General features: G+C 39.4%; 1 pseudogene; it reads left to right on the forward strand.

Moving 5' to 3' along the window:
- Positions 1 to 233: 233 nt before the first annotated feature.
- On the forward strand, positions 234 to 1609 carry LOC139942614 (uncharacterized; annotated as a pseudogene).
- Positions 1610 to 18290: the final 16681 nt, after the last annotated feature.

The raw sequence follows: 18290 nt of genomic DNA on the forward strand, positions 1-18290 counted from the left end.
GGATGTTATATAAATTAAACAAATACATCAACAAAGATGATACATAAGTTTTTGCAAGTTTTGTGTATTAAGGTGGATGGGAGAGTTTTGTTTGCAGCAACGACCGTGATAATGGAAGTGGAACGTCCAGAACCGCCCACCCAGTTAGCGCGAAGTACCGCAAGAGGGCGCCCCACATTGCATTGCAACCCCCCCCCCCCCCCCCAATCGCGAGCGATGTCAACATGTCAGCCATGGATATGGCGGCCGTATCGCTGCAGTGTGATTTTTATAATCTTGAGCATTGCAAAGACATCGAGTGTGGTGTATATCCCTCTTATCCGCGAGAGAGCAATACCGTGCATCTTCGTCAATGCACAAAAAACATACGGAGCCATTTGCAGAAGTGGAAAGTTGCTGCACATGATGTGAATGTCGAGTGGAAGTTGATCCTCCTGCGATGTGGGTTATTCGACGTTGATGCTTACAACAGTGATAAGACGATATGCCCGGCACATCGGTACAAGTTAGGGTTGAGTTGGACATCAACAAGGAAATGCTGTCATCCACTCCATGAAGGGAAAGGCAAACCATGTCGTGGTGCGAATAAAACAACTAGTCGTGAGGTGGGATAACCTTCCGCACGTCGCCACCAAGTTATCCGCCGTTAACTAACTCCAAAACCACATAATTTGTTTCTTACCTGAGAAGAAGGGTTACCGCATATACATCAACAGTTTGTAAACAATGGTCAAAATTGGGCCGTTTTTGACTTCCAGTGACATTGAACTCCGCCATGTTTATGCTGTTTGTGTGTGTGAGTGTTGTTATAACGGGTTCTCCGTTACGTTATTGTTCGGATTCCGCAAACAGGACAAGGGCTACAACGGATTTGACGATACAAAATACAATAATTACAGATGATTTATTATATACCTGTGCTCAGCTCACAGGAGCCATCTTGTCAACACCGTGTATTCAATCCCACATAGTATTTGGCATTCATGGTGCGCCTAATGGGCAAGTACCTCTCAATAGTAAAGTATGAATACAAAGTGTCCGCTACAGAATTGTAAACACGCTTCTTCATAAGCACATACTTGTTTCATCCTTGCTTTATGCAGCATACAGTATCTCACTGGATTTATTCAATTTCTCAAATTTTCAGCAAACGTGCGAGTCTTCATCAACTGATGACAATGTTACACATGATCTAGGTGCATTTGACTCTTCTTGGGCTCCAACCCCCCGACCAAAGAATGTGGAGTTGCAATCCCTGAACACTTTCCTTATCCAGAGTGGAAGGTCTCCTGTTGATGGACAGCTTCGTCGACCATTAGAAGAAGCATCTGATAGTACCATCCGTTATTATAGAAGAAAGGCAAAGGAAGCTTTTGGTTTAGTTCTCAATTGTTTGGCACCTGGTAAAGAAGATGGGCTTATGAAGATCACAGTTGGTGAAAAAGCTGCTGACTTATCACAAAGTGATCAAGATGTTGACAGCAGTACCAGCTCTCTAGTTGTGTGCTATCAAGCTGCAGACAACTGGTGTACCAAACGACATATTTTATAAATATTGGCCCACAACATGACAAACATTACATTGTTACTTTGCATGTCAGTGGGCTGAAAAGATTGGCGAGATGCAAGCTGGCCCTTCTTGTTCCAGTACAGGTGTTGGGACTGTCAGTTCGGGAGCAGCTTCGGCCTCTATGTCCCAGGCAATCCTTCCTGGCTGGGCTCGCAAGATTTTGCTTGCTCAGTTCATGATTGGCGCCAATACAGGAAAAAAGGAAAACCCAGAAACTGTGTCCCGGCGATTGAAAAGTCACTTTCACAGAGATGACTGGTTGACTACCCAACAGATAGCCAGCTATTTTTCACGTCTTGCTCTCCTACAAAAATCTGGGACACTGCCATCAAAGAGCTGGACTGATGTGCAAAATAATGCTGTAGAATTGGTAGAAACCAGGTTCTCGTGGATGCTGTACAGAACCAGTGTGAGCTTTGAGGCATTTAAATGCATGATGCCATCGGACGCTTATCAAGTGTTCGTTTTTGATTAAACAGTCAGTACTACTCTTCCATTTTTTATTTTTTTTAAATCTCAAAATGTTGATGGTCTCAAACTACACCTAGCCAATTAGCTTTCCAATTGTCTCGTTACCATCAGGGCTGATTTTCACACCCCAAAAAATCATTCACTCAATGGCCAGTACTGCTTTCAACTGTGATGCCGTTTGAGTATTATCTTTGGTGTAATACTTGTACCACTCTATCTTGACTGTATACATGTACATGTAGTCAGGGAATACCACACACAGGTAGTGTGAAGGTAAAAACTAAAACATATTGAACTGTTGCACTCATGATGTCAATAAATAAAACCATTGACACTTATTGTGTTTTTCTCTAAACTATAATAAAGTCCTGGTGTGTTTATTTTGTTATCTAATGTTTTCTAATTAACTTATTCTGAAGAGGATATTGGCTTTGCAGTACTGCAAATGCCTGACAAGGACCAAATAACTGGCACTGATAGCTACTCATGTGATCATACAAATCAGAAAGGGTGAAAGGCTTGGAGGAGGGGGCTATAATTAAAATATAAATCAGGATTTGATATGACAAACTAACAAAACATTTAAATATAAGGTCAGTGTCTGAATCCTGAGGAAATTGGTCATGTTTACCAAAATTGCTTAAAGATTCAGGAACCAACATAATTGTTTCATGTAGGGTGATGAGAGGTTTGCTTCATGTCCAATGCATCGAGACTACCGTTGAAAACGAGGCAATCGCAAATCACAAGAGGTACCAGTTTTGAATGATGCAATGTTAAACCGCCATTATAAGGCAAAACAGGCACCTGCCATTTCAAACAAAAAACTGCTGGCAAATATTTTATTGATGCTACCTAAGGACCATAATAAGACCTCTCTTTCACCTGAATGTCATTGCTCACAGACCTGCACTAGTGACTCTACAGCGACACAAAGATGTGACGCAATTTTGGGGGTACCCTTAAATGAAGAGTTACTGTTGCCTCTTAAGAGTCTTGGTTTTCAAAAATTTTGAGTTCGTGGTTTAGGTCAGGATACTAACCAAAGACCCTGCAAAATTCATTGCTCTACTGTATTCCACCTTTCAGCAGCAAGCGTTTAAACTTTTGTAGTCAAAAATCTTCAAAAACGCAATTTTTTCACTAAAAAACACATTTTTTGCTATTTTTTCTGTTAGGGAGGTCGGATTGGCCAAATATTGTGCACAGCCTCAAGGCGACCTATGACCCACCTACGACCAAAATTTCAGCCAAATCCGTTGACCCCCACCTTATCACGGACTGCATGGTCCTCTCATGGACAGGCTCTTAATAACAGTAACAGCCGTTGATCACTTCCAGCTAGCTTGTGGTGTTTTGTTCATGCAAGTCTTTGGGGGTACACTCATCTACTCATGACGCATACTCCATATTACACAGACACAAACATAAAGTCAATGTGGGATGGAGTTTGAATGAAACCCATTTTCATTTTTATGGCTTATAAACCACGATTCATGAGTGCAAGTTGTTAATGGTTATAAACCATGTTCTGAAGGTTCTTAAAATGTGCAGTTGTGCATGGTTTGATAAACCATAAACCCAAAGTAAAAAAATAATAATAATAATAATATGAAGTACGTAGCATACAAACAAATGTTTTCAAAGTTTAAGCCTATATAAAATAAAATAAACACAAACCACAAAAGAAGGGCTAATTAATTCCGAACAAAATTCTCAGAAGTTACAATGTATTTAAAAGATAAATATTAGAAAGTAACGCATTAAGTAACGCAGTAAGTATTTCCATAACAAATGCAATAGTAATGCTGCCTATGTTATGCTTGTTAACTGCTGAGTAACTTTTACATATATTCATCTTCTAAATACATTTACTTTGAGAATATATCTGTAAATGTTTTGAAATTATAGAAATTATTTGTATCTTTTGTGGTTTGTTGTTTAATTTATAAACACTTTGAAAACCATCTTTCGTATATACTTGATTTTATTTGAAATCTTTGCCCAAATGGCCACGAATACCAGCACGAGTTATGGAATCCTCACGTTTCAACATAGAAACAAAAAGGTTAAAAAAAAACAATATAAAATAATTGCACAAAAAGACAGCACTTATTTCCACCAAAGAAAAACAAAATGCAAATTCGTGTAGTTACTAACTGTGTATGTGTTGATCAAATTATTTGTGATGTTTTAAGTGTTATTAATAAAAATCACAATACAATTTAATTTCAAACCAAGGTTTCTGAATTGTATATTTATTGTGTCTATTTCACTTTTATTTGGGGATCTAGAACTACAAAGTAAACCACAACTATTGTGTAAACCATAAGCAATAACTGTGTGAACGGTTTCCACAACTAAATGTGTAAACTAAATTTGCACATTGTTGTGTAGAAATAGTATAAAGTAATACACAACTATTGTGTAAAACATCGGCAATAACTGTGTAAACGGTTTCCACAACTAATTGTGTAAATAAAATTTACACATTGTTGTGTACAATCACACAACTGTTGTTTAAAAACTACCCAACTGGGGCTGGTAAACCGTTTACACAACAGTTGCTAGGTTCATATAGTAAACAGGGGTTGTGTAAAATTTTACACAAGTTGTGTAAAATTTTACGCAACGGAAATAACAGTGCAGTTAAGTCTTATTCATATGCCTTTAACAAATGGTCAGCAAGGGCAACCAAATATGGTATGAAACCCATTGAGGCAGATTCCTACCACATTTCATCGTACTTAGTCTACCTCATCCAGCTCCATTTCAGCTATATCATGGGCTCACAGAATAGCTGGAGCGAATGAACCTACTCAGATGCCTCTGGTAAATATATACCAGTGAGTTACCGGTTGCGTCCGCCTGTTTAAAGTCCCGTACCGAAAGCATGTTTCAAATGTAATAATTGAGAAAGCCTGATCCCGAGCCTCAACCTAAGCCGTGGTCTCGAAAAAGGCATAAATTAATTTGATTAAAACTAGCGGGAAACCCGCGCTTAGCGCGGGTCCCGCAAGAATTCCGCACTCTTCTGACTTCACAAAGCACCAAGATTGATCTTAACTTTGTATCAAATTTTTCCCCGTTCAGTGTATTATTTTCGAGTCCCGTATCATTTATTAGTCCCTTTTATTTTCTCCTTTCCCGTATTCCATAGCTTTTTTACATAATCAGTCTTACAAAGGAAATGTGTGTTCTTAATAACTCCACATCACTTCGGGAAGCTAACCGACAGACAATACCTGCTCAGACCGGTTGCTGACCCATTTATTTATACTTCTTCGAAACAATACAATGAAGCCTGGACGATATGACGATAATATCGTCACGATACGATATTAAAATAATATCGCCAATATCGATGTTGATTTTCAATTTCTCGAAATATCGTCTCAAAACGATACTTTTTTTTCCCACGGATTTCTTACAATCTCACAGGTAAACAAGCTTCATTAGGGCTGATGCCGTCTTTTACGACGTCGAATGAAAACATGTGGCGGTTATAAGCAGATGTTAATGGAGTGTTATATACCGAATAATGTGTTGTTGTTGTTTTTTGGTCCAAAAAGTGATAACCTTCGTGTTTGTTTTTGTGTATACTTGTTTTCACTGCAGTCCCTTTTGGCAAAGCTAAACGGACCCTATCCGAGCGATGGGGGTACATGATGTGGGCAGGGAGTTATAGAAAACAAAGGTAGCTCCACGGTATGGGGAACAAGAACTGACACATTTGGCTGGTAGACCAATCAGTTGTGAAGTCATACATTGACTACCAGATGGGTTAGTGATGAAGGGTCAACGCGGGTTGTGTTCACGAAGTGAAGGCCACGGGCAATAATGGTTACAGATTAGGATAATATTAGATTTTATTGTCACACTTTACTCCATTACTATTCATTTAACGTTTAATCTTCACATAAAACGGGGGGGGGGGTATGACCATTTTCAGAAACCTAGGATATACGCCGCAGTTTAACTAGTCCGTACAGAGTATGTTTTCCGCTCGGGTCTTTGTTGGTCGGTCCGACAACTAAAGGCAAGTTGGAACACGATGAAAATGTAGCAGACGACAACAGAACTACTGGACTCGTACACTCTTGGTCGAGGGGTGTTATTTACGCTAGTTCTTTGGGTCGAAAAATGTGAAATTCATACTTGGTCGCAATAAAAAAAATAATCACGATATATCAAAGTTCAATAACGTATCGTCTTACTGTGATGTCTTGCACTTTGACCTCCCAGCTTGCTGTTTGTGCTGGTAAAAAGAAAGAAAAAATGGGGGGGGGGTCTTCGACACACACCCCCCATCAAGCATCCTATAATACAACGACCCACCCGAGCCATGATCCACATGATCCACACAACCTGTGGATCATGATCCACCTTATAAAAACGGGGTCATATACGCCTTACATACTACTCCCGTTGGTCATTACAAACTTCTGTATTGAATTCAGCATTCCAGTTAAGAACCAAGGTTTTTACAAACCTGATTATTGGCTCCTTCTATTTGAGGTTACACACCTATGTTCCGACACCCCTATGTTCCGACACCCCAATGTTCCGACAACTCGGCTTATATTCCGACACCCCTATGTTCCGACACCCCTATATTCCGACACCCCTATATTCCGACACCCCTATATTCCGACACCCCTATATTCCGACACCCCTATGTTCTGACAATTGAAACTATATTCCGACACCCCTATGTTCTGACACCCCTATATTCCGACACCCCTATGTTCTGACAAGTTGTTCCCGCACATTATTACTCAGTTGATCAATAACAAAAACACAACTTGTATTACGTAAGGTTTCCCAGTAATTTTCGACCGGGATTTGGTTTGAACATTCATAAAATGAATTTGTACTATTTTAAAAAGTGATGGAATCACGCATGCATTTAATTTTTTTGTGGTGGTTATACACACATGAGTACGGCTCCCCGAGGTAGCTGGCAATAAAATACTTGGTACTTTGCTATTGTAAGGTGCGCGCCGTGTTGATAACATTTCATGAGCCTTCAATTAATAAAAATTTCCAACCCTCTCCGCCGTTTATTGTGCCGATGTGTAATTTCTTTCCTTTGCCCCCCCCACCCACAATTTGTTTAAATAATAATAATAGTCATAATAATTTGTCAACAATTAATAACAATAAATAATTCAGTCCTACCACCCCCTCTATTACTCAGTACTCTTCTAAAGAAACCCGAATATTTGTAATAGCAGAATCTTCTTATACAAGTTAAACTCCCTTGTGGGACTACATAAAGATAGGTTACCGGTACGTTCATGAACTAAATTGCGAACATGTGTAGTTTCTTCAAGTCACACCGTTATTCTTTAAACAAAAATGGCTAACACTAAATATTGGTACAGGTTGTCGGAACAAAGGGGTGTCGGAACATAGGGGTGTTTGGGTCGTTGGAATATAAGGGTGTCGGAACATAGGGGTGTCGGAATATAGATGTGTCGGAACATAGGGGTGTCGGAATATAGGTTGAGTTGTCGGAACATAGGGGTGTCGGAACACAGGGGTGTCGGAATATAGAGCAGTCACCATATGATGAGCTACAAATTTCTCTTTTGAGTTTTGTCATTGCAAGACGCGGCTGGCAATGTAAAATCTACAACTGTTAAACTTAAAGGTAAGCTTTTGTGTCTAACATTAACAATTTCCAAAGTACAGACAAAATTTTCTTTGAATCTGGGCTCATTTTTCTTTTTGTGTTCTGGTCATGCTTTTGTAAATGTCACAACTATCTCTTGTAAGGTATGTGCAGCAAAGGTAAACATGGTAAAACGTATAAATAGACAAGTTGGTTGTTTGATGAACTTTGTTTTGAGGTATTGAACTTTTTAATGATAACGATAACAGTCCGCGCAAAGTGCAAATAATAGTGCAACCAGTAGCGCAATAATGCAACTTCCGGTGTGAAAGTAGAAACATTGATATTATGTGCAAAAATAGGGTGAAATATTGTGAATGATGATCAGTTTATGGTGTGAGGTTATATAAAGAATCGTTGTTTTAGGATAGTTGGGTTGGTTGTGGATGGGGTGGGGATGGAGGAGTGGGTAGTGTCTGGGGGCGGAGCTAAATACTGCACACGAGAACAGCAGTTCTGATACTCAACGTTGCACAATACAGCAGCGTTGCATTATTTGCACTTTGCGCGGACTGGATAATGATAAGGATTAAAGGATAAGGTTAAGGATAATGATAAGGGTAAGGATATGATAGTATGATAAAAAATAACAGAAAAAACATTAACAGTACAACCAAGTTGGTAAACACCTGCAATCAGGGACTTTCTATTGTCCCTCTGTTGTTTGGAACAGCTTCCATTGAGTTTGTGCACACTTTCCAAGTGGGGACGTTCACCAACCTGTTGGACCCTGTTGTCCTCTTCTGTTATAGGTACCTGGTAAAAGTGGTATGAATTGTGATTGTGTACATCTACCCTCCAACACTGGTTTTTGTAAGAGTTAGGAACTTTGGGTAGAGCTTGTCTCTGTCTTGTACAATACATGATTTGTGTATGGTTCCTTTGCCCTGCTGTCCAGAAGCTAAAAGTAACCCCCAAAACCGCACTGATTTTAATACTTAATACGCCTACAGGCAAACTCAATGACAACAATGGTCATGATTTACACAAATGTGTGAACATGCAGGAAGTAATGAAACTAGAAAATTAACTTTTGTAAACAGGTCAAACCTCGGGGAAAAAAGCACTGCTTTTTTGGAGTTTGGAGATTTGGCACCTGATCGGGAAATGGCTTGGAAATTGATTTTCCCCCTGTTTTTGTTTGTTGGAATTTTTGTCAACATACATTTAAGGTTATAATGCCTTAGATTCGCAGACTTTTACATCAAACCAAATTGTGTATGTTCGTTTTTGATTGCTGAAGACATGAATGCATCAATGTTTTGATTTATAAACCTTTTTGAATATTTGCACTTTCCAGATATTAGACAACATCAATCTTATCAAGCATGACAGGTAAGTTGAGTGGCACAATACTCATTGTTTACTTGCATGTCAGTAGTCATGACATAAAGTGACCCATCTGTCAACAACTTCAAAGTTTTGCAAATTATTTTATAATGTTACTATTAGGGAATAACAGTGTGGGGAGCTGGTCTTTACTGCGTGGTAATGACTGGGTTGGTGGCTGGCCGCTGTTAAGGCGATGCACACTTTTATTGCCATTAATAAATACCTTTAACCAAGAAAAACGACAACAATCATCAGAATTTGTGATGTTTTACACTGCTAGCTTATACCTGCTTAGCAGAAATTTTTCAAGCAGTAGTGCCTGCTTAGTGCTTATGCATATGTGACAAGTAGAATAATTCACATCCGGGTACTTGTAAATTATTCATACTCACCTTTTTAAATACACCGGTTAGCGCGCCCTCATCGGCCGCAAGACGTCAGAGGGTCACTTTTTCCTTTGACGTCAAAGACTTAACACCACATTATTTTCTCCGTCTTCAATTCAGGTAATTACCATTCTATTTTCCATCCATTCTCCCCTAGATTTCATATAAATTCCTCTTGTACAAATTATTCGTAGAGTTTAGCTTATTTTATGACATGTTTCTTTTTGCATTACTAGAGATCTAAAGTAATGCCGTACGTGTTTTCCGATTTAATGATGTAAATATTGTTGATTTTGCGGAGTTGTCCTCTAATTTTGGTACAATTCCAAGATGGCGAACGCCATTAAACTTTTGGTGGGAACTTTAATTATATCATTTAGTTTGCCTTTATTTATGCTGTTCTGTTTGCCATCCATTTCCAATCTCTGGCAAATCGTTTATTATAGATAGTCTTTATCCAAGTTCTAGGTTTATTTAATTGATTTGTTCATTCTAAAATACATAATTTCTAGGCTGGAAAACAGCAGCACTCTCGCGTCTTTTAAGGATTTCCTAATTAATTGTAAATAGTATTTGTGACTTGTAAGTTTTATTCTTAATGTTCTATTTAAATTATGTTTATTTAAATAGACTCTTTCCTTTGACGTCGGACACTTAACATGACATTATTTTCCCCGTCTTCATCTCAGATATAAATAAAAGTCTGGAACAGCGAAGATTGTGTCCCGCAGGATCGTTTATTTAAGCCGGTCACACATATGAAAGTGGACCCAGTTCTAAAGGCTTGTATCTGATGTTTTTCACAGCCTTATAGCCTAGAAGTGGGATGTGTGATCATATTTTTAGCAACACTAACAAACCGCAGAGGAATCAAAATTGACGAGGCAATTAATCACCCCCTCCAAAAAAAGAAAATGGGAAAAAGAGGGGGGGGGGGGGGACATTCACCAGGCCAATTAAATAAATTTCAAAGAGGAATTTAAATTTGGCTAATTTTCGATTCAAATCTTACAAAGTAAACAACTTTTGTTCATGAACCTATCATTTTATAAAATGAGTATCCCTTCTTAGCACTCCCGAGTATTTTAGCAATTTTTCATGTTTTAAATGTTTTGTTTTTAATAGGGAGATCACAAAGGAAAACTCCTGTCCTAGAGGCAATCGAGGTTTGTCTTAGGAACAGCGACAAGGAAGGTTTCTGCGTGAAACATATAAATGACTATATTGGTACGTTTACATAATTTAGACTTTTAGTGGCAATTAAATCAAAATTGCATGGACTGGTCTATTAGTTGCTAGCTTAGAATAATAAGAGGACCTGTAGTAAATAAAAAGTAAAAATATCACTACTGTTCAGTTAATGTGCATTTTCAGAAATTAATTCTTATGTTTTGTAATGAGTTTATATTTATCAGATTTTTCCATGATTATCTGTAATCTGTTTCATTTATTGTATGGTTTAGGTCAGGGTGTATTTGTCACAAAACACTTCAAAAGAGGAGTTTTTTTTTGCTGCAATATCATGGTGAAGTGATATCCCAGAAAGAGGGAGAAGCGAGACTTGATTCTTACCCAGATGAGAGGGGTAGTTTTCTTTATTTTTTTCTGCATAAAGGTCAACAACTTTGGTAAGCTTACCAACAGTTTCTTAAAAGAAAATAGGTATTGTTGTTAAATGACCACTGTAATGAAATGTGGGGCATCATGTATTTCCACATTTTGCAGTATTCTATCAATCTTTTTTTTTATATGTTAATTGTACACTTTAAAGATCTTTTAATTAACACTTTAATTGGCAAAAAATTCAGATCTAGAGCAATGTAAGAGGAATTTACTTTCGAAATTGTTGCAAAAAGGCAAACGTGATTTCTGTTAGCTTGCAAACCAAACTTAGAGAAACAAAAGCAAAAGCTTAATTCGACTAAACAACAAATTGTTATGAAAAATGTTTCAGTGTGGATGGGACTAATGCAAATGGAGCTTGCCGGATGGCTACCTATTGCAAAGGAAAGCATGTGTAACTCGACAATGAAAGTTATTAATGTATTAGACCAGCCCTGCTTGTGCCTGTTCGCACAGAAAGGCAATGCTCCAGGGGAAGAACTCGGATACGACTATGGGGATACCAGCGTGCCGTGGCGGAAACAGGTGAGAAAACATAACATAATTGTGTGTATGGGCTTACGGTAGCATTTTTATCACAAGTCAAGAGACAGTAACAATTGTTCACCGTCGTGTCTTCCACAACGGCCGAAATACCTGTCCATTTATTTTTGAACGACAAGGAAATCGGGACACTAAGTGATCACCGTGACGTCTTTAAACGATCGGGAAAACCTCACCATAGACTTCTTCGAACAGTAAGGAAAACACTACTGTAGACAATCACCGTCGGTCTTAACAACAATCCGTCGGAATGCCTCCCCATGGACTTCTCTCTGAACAATGAGGAAACCTGAACAATCATACTCAACTGTTTACAGTTAAAAGGAAAGACATGTTCCTTAACGGGTTAAACGCTGTGTTAACAAACAAAACAGGTGTGTTTTAAATAGATTGTATTTATAGATTCTTTGAAGTTGCATTTTTGTGTATCCCCATTGAGTTTAGCGACTAAAGAATTTGTGCTTTTGTCAGATCACTTGTTTGCAAAACACTTTCATTGTATAGATTTGCTTTAAGTTCACTCACATTTGTATTTCTATTGAGTTTGCGTTCAATTTACAGTTTGCAGCTCCATTATAGTTTTGCTTTTCTAGAACTACGAGAATTTTGGTTGCGAGTCAAAAGACGTACAAATTTCGGTGTAAAGCATCAAAGTTTCTCTTGAGCGCCAGAAAGTCAATCGCTGCGTACAATTTTATGCTAGCCCTGGCTTGTGCTGCATAAAATTGGGTGAGGATATATATGTTTTGTTTTGCATTCTTTTAATCAACTGCCTTTTTTTTATTTGCATGTCGTGTTCAATCCAGATGTGTTTTGACTTGTTATGCTATTGGTTGATTTTTGACGCATTTTCAGAAATTGAATAGACAGTGTGAATTTCTATTGTTGTTTGTTATAACAAGTTTCCGGTAGATTTGTATACAAGTTTCAGGTCAACTTTGTTCTAGTCATGGCAAACTCTAGAGACACTCCTGCTGATGAGTACCAGCTCTGGAGCGACCATCCTCCTGAATTAACTCCACAACACCCAATGCCGTCTTCCCTCCCGCCTCCACAAAGAGCACGTCGACAGCCCAAGTTAACATCGCTTCCTGAAGAAGAGTTTTTGAGCGAACTGGTTCAACTCGGGAGACGTGTAAGTCAGAATTTCAACGACACACTTCGGCAGCAACTACAACAGCAACCACTTCAACACTCTGTCAGAAGTACTCCCCAACGACACCCTTCTTCATTCATGGATCAACCGAGCACGCCAAAACCATCACGAGTGCAGACCCACTACCCATCACATGTCAATGAGTCTCCTTCAAACCCCGTCAGCAGCAGTGGAGCAATGCCAAGACGATATTCTTCTTCCTTCACAAACTTGCCAAGAGCGAGACACAATCCTCCTAGCTCTTCTTCTCACCAACCCAGACGTTCCTCTTCATCTACTTCAAACCAACAATTTCAACATCTCCAGTTGATGCCTTCCTATCAGGTGAAAAACATTCCTACCTTCACTGGAAGTGAAAAGAGTACATCAGTTGACGATTGGGTGCGAGATGCGAAGTACTTGCTGGACACAACAGCTATTCCAAAAGAGCTTCAGTTCTCAACAGTTGTGCGGTACCTGGGAGGCGCAGCCAAAAAACTCATCCTGAACCTACCCATAGAACTCCAGAACCCGACAGATGGTGCTGAGCTCAAAGCACAGTTTGGCGACCTATTGTCCGGAGGAGACCCTTTAGCAGAGTTCTACGAGAGAGTTTGCCGCCCAAACGAGTCAGCAAGCATCTATGCTCTTGAACTGGAAGCAACCCTACGACTCACAGAGGAGCGCATGTACAGACAAATTTCCCCGCCAGACCGAAACCGAATGCTTACACAGCAGTTCATGAGAGGAGTAAAAGACGACAAGATACGACAGAGACTCTCCCCAATGAAACCTCGGGACATGGCATTTCGTGAGATGCAAGCAGAGCACAGACTGGACTCTGCTCTAACTGACAGACCTTCAAAAACTCAAGCGCAACAACAAACATCGACACCACCCATCCAATCAGCCTCTCCTTCAGAACAGAAGCCTCTCCTTCGTGAACAGATAGCTCGACCACATTCTGCTACCAGCCAGAAACCAGAGTATAACCCAGACCTGATGCAAGATGTCATACTTCAAATGCAGCATCTGACCCGACAAGTGGACAACTTCACACGACATCGTAGGGCTGTTCAACCCACAGTACCGCCAAACCTCCAGAACGAAAACAGAGTTTTTGGGTGCTACAAGAGCGGTAACGAAGACCACATCGCAAGAGGATGTCGTAGCCCCCCTTTAAACGACCAGGGCCAGCGGTCACAGGGCACACCGCCAAAGCCCCGCAACCACTAAACCCTTCTACATATGTAAATAAGACCTGAATTTAAGCTACTTAAAAAAAAAATCCTTGCCTTTTTTGTGTAGGCTTATAAACAATAATGAACTTGGCTTTTGTAAAGCTACAGTGACGTGTTTTAGTTTTGCTAGACGACGGCCGTGTGATAGAGCGTCGGTTTGCCATGCGCTAGTCCGAAGAGCTAGTCCGAAGACTAGCACATGGCGCCGTGCGCTAGTCCGACAGACCAGCACACAGCGTGCAGTACCCAGACGTCCGTTGCGTGTACGAGGATGATAAATTAATAGTCTGTAACCATTTCGATTTGCCCGACACTACATGCAACAGAGTAGGTAAAAGTGTTTGCACTCTGTGTTTGCGTCGTCCGTGGATTGTAGCATTCAGGTCTGGTGCTTAATAATAATAGTACAGTATTAAGATATGTTTGGGGTGTTATAAAACAAATATTGACTGCTTTTACTCGTGAAATGGTTAAAAACTATGACTCCCTCGGTGATCCTCGGAGCGGTCTATTCTAAAATAGAGCGCTCCTGGGATCACCTCGGGAGTCATTGTTTTAACCACAAATTTGTGATATCATTGCCTTTATTGACAAGATGTCATTCTGTCCATTCTGTGGGGCATCCTTGACCCAAAAAAAGCAATGAATATGAGGACAGCCCCGTTGTTGAAATTCCGTTGTTGAAAATCACAGATTTTCCTAATTGGTGCAATTGAAGACCTCAAAAGTACATCGTGGAAGAAAACATGTACTCTATGGTTAAAGTGTCTGGCACTTGTGACTGGATCACTCTGAATTAATTGAGACTTTCCCTGCCAAGTCAAAAGTTTGATGTTTTCGTCAGAGAGTAATTTTCCCGAAACATTGCGACTCAATATCTTTAACAGGTCTTTTCCATCTCGTTTCTGCAGCAAAAAAATGATGCAAAAATGTAGGAATATCTAACTGTCCAATTATTGCAAAGATGTCTTTCTGTCGGGCCTGCCAGTATGGTGGGGATGAGCGCAATGTATTCAGCACACGGTAACCTTCATTGACATGAATTAAATCATCCAATACACCAACTTGTCTCCAATAACAGGCGTATATGTTTTATCCACATCTTTTGTTTTGCGTAGAGCTGTCATTGCAAGATCCCTTATTTGTTAAGTCTGCGATTTCTTCAGTTTGAAGAACAAATTTGGCACTGACAAGGCAAAACTTTGATCAGCGTTCCGTAGTTCTACTTTACAGATAGTGCTGTATGTGAGGGGAACTATTCTTTTAGTGTTGTCAGGCCTATGCTTACCACAACAGAGGCTAGGAAACGAATTTTCTTTGCAGTATTTGTCCAAGAAGATATTTATTGGGTGGTTGCCTTCTCCTGGTGCTATTTTTTACGCATGTTGTCCATCAAGTGTAAAATCACTAGGCTCGGGCATGGTATCCCTGTTTCCACCTGAATATTGTTCTTCTGTGCACAACTCTATCCAATCATCATCATCAGCATTTGGAAAATCTGAAACTGAGGTTGATTCTTTTGACACTTTCGGAAGGACTTATGAGCAGTCATCCCGAGTTAAATCATGATCCAAATCCAAATCACCAGATGTAATGAAAGTTAAATGAATTTGTGCAAGTGGTGCGTTCTTCTTTCATCCAGGTCATATCTAGTTTAATGCCGTTATCTTGATATAGTTGGTTGTTTTTCACAAGCCACTCTGCAGCATCAAAAATCTTTTTAGGTCGAACAGTCTCAAAATGATAGTGTTGAATAAATTTGAGTTGAATTGTGTATGTGTCTTGAAAATAGCGGGGAAGTGTAGCTAAAGTTGTAGAAACATCTACCGGTACATTAACATTACCTCTTATCCCAAACTGGGGATCTCAACCTAACTCACGGATCTGCATAAAAGGTATTCTATGTGCAATGCATCGTTCTTCTAAAGTTGTTAAGTCTCTTAAGGCATACGGACACTCCTCAAAGACCAATCTATTTGCCACTGCCATAAGTGGAAGTTTGTTTGCTGAAAGATGAGAATGACAAGTTTTACAAATCCATTGAGCTCCAGCGTGACTTGTCACTCCACTATGCATGATTCTATCAATGAAGCAGATATTTGTTTTGATTCATTACGTTTCTGTATTACAGCATTGACACTGTGTCTGTAGAATGTGCAATTACAACAAGTACGAACATAATCTGGTCCTTCATTTGTATCAACAAAAAACATCTTTCTCAGTTCCTGGCGGTTTAAACTTTGATTTTGTCTATTTTTGCGGATTTCATTTAACAGCTGTTCCCTTTGCTGGTAATTCTTATTCTTTTCGTTATTGTCGCTTGCGATTTTTTTCAGTAATTCTCTCCATCTTCCTGAATACACAAGATGAGCTTCTCCTTTTCCGTGCACAAAGTAATTCTTTTTCTTTTTCTGTTTTTCTATACTCGGGACGACTTCTCCGTTAATACTGTGCACTGAGTAATTCTTTTTCTTTTTCACTTTTGCGTAATTCTGGGTTACTTCTATTATGAACATTTTCTAATTCTTTCTCTTGTTCCCTTTCTCTGGTCTCTGATGTACTTCGTGTCTTTTGTTTTCTCTCTTTTTCCTCACATGGCTCCCTGTTTCTTAAATTCAGGATTTTTTCGTTTTAGCTGCTTTCTTAAGCAATCTTTCTCTTTCCTCTTGATTTTAATGCTGCTTTTATCTTCCATGGGAGTGTCGCGGCCGAGCGGTTAAGAGCACGAAATTCAAACTCTGGTGTTTCTGATCAGCAGAGTGTGGGTTCGATTCCCCAGCCGGGACACTTGTGTCCTTAAGCAAGACACATAGCCATTGCTTCGTCCTTCGGATGGGACATAAAGCCGTTAGTCCCATGTGTTGTGTAACACGCATGTAAAAGAACCCAGTGCACTTATCGAAAAGAGAAGGGGTTCGCCCCAGTGTTCCTGGCTGGATTGGCAGCATATTGCGCCAAGCACCTTAAAAACCATTACATGGATTAGGTCTTGTATATCTCAAAAATTCACCCCACTCCTTGCAGTAATAATACCTGGCACTTTGTATCCTTTGGCAAAAGGCGGGATATAAATATGGTTATTATTATTATTATTATTAAAGCCTTGGACCCTTTCGGTTCAGAAAAAGTAAACAGATTTACAAATAACTTACAGGGTTAGGTTTACAGAAGGCAATGGTGAAAGACTTCTCTTGAAATATTATTCCATGAAATGCTTTACTTTTTGAGAAAACAGCAAAATAATATAAATTCTCGTTAACGAGAATTACGGATATATTTTAAACACAGGTCATGACACAGCGAAATGCGCGGGAACAAGGGTGGGTTTTTCCGTTGTTTTCTCCCGACTCCGATTACCGATTGAGCCTAAAGTTTCACAGGTTACTTGATATCGAAGTTGTGGTACGCAAAGTGTGGGCCTTGGACAACACTGTTTACCGAAAGGGTCCAATGGCTTGAAGGGCAATACTTTTTGTCGGTTCTTTGTTTGTAGGTTGTAGTTATTGTTGTCTTGTTTCCACGTAGTTTTGACATCCATTTGAACTTTCTTGTCTATTTTGTTTATGATCTCCTTACTTCCCGGCATCAATGCAGATAACCGTTTCATTAATGTGTGATGTGTCACTCTTCTTAGTACATCCTTGGGCGTATAGTTGATTAGAAGTCTGGATTTTTGACTTGTTGACTGTAGTTCACGATTGAGCTCATGCACCATCCATTTAACACCAGTGGTTTCGCTGGCAGTTATGTATGGAGACATAAGTTGAAGCAGTAGCACCATATGCCATATGCACTTGTGTTGAAGGGTGTACAGCTACAACAGCTTCATAGTGATTCCCATTCTTGTGATTCATAAAAATTTACTTCTGGTTAATTTTAAGATTTCTATCTAGATTTATTGGAGAAAATTTGTGCCATCTTTGATGTGAAGTTCTATTGGTTCCTGCTGTATACACATAAATGACGGTCTGCAGAAGATGTGCGACAAAAATCTCAGAATCTGTTGCCCATGTTCCATTTTAGTCCAAACCACTTTGCGCTGAATATAACGTTGAAGAGATGTGTTCAAACAAAAGCTTTTAATGGATGGTTTTATATTGCACATATGTGTGACTACTAAACTGCGTACTTCAAGATGAAATGACTCAGAACCAGTGATAAAGAAGGTAAAGGTCCGAAAAAACAGTTACCATCACCAATGATGGGTGCAATGGACTTTGGTGGCCCAGATGATGCAACATACTGATCATTCAGCAGAATATGAATTAAGGGTAAATTAAGTTTACGACATTGTTGCATTTGCCATGTAATA

This window comes from Asterias amurensis, chromosome 10 (assembly GCF_032118995.1).
Source record: "Asterias amurensis chromosome 10, ASM3211899v1".
In the NCBI taxonomy this organism is placed as follows: Eukaryota; Metazoa; Echinodermata; class Asteroidea; order Forcipulatida; family Asteriidae; genus Asterias; species Asterias amurensis.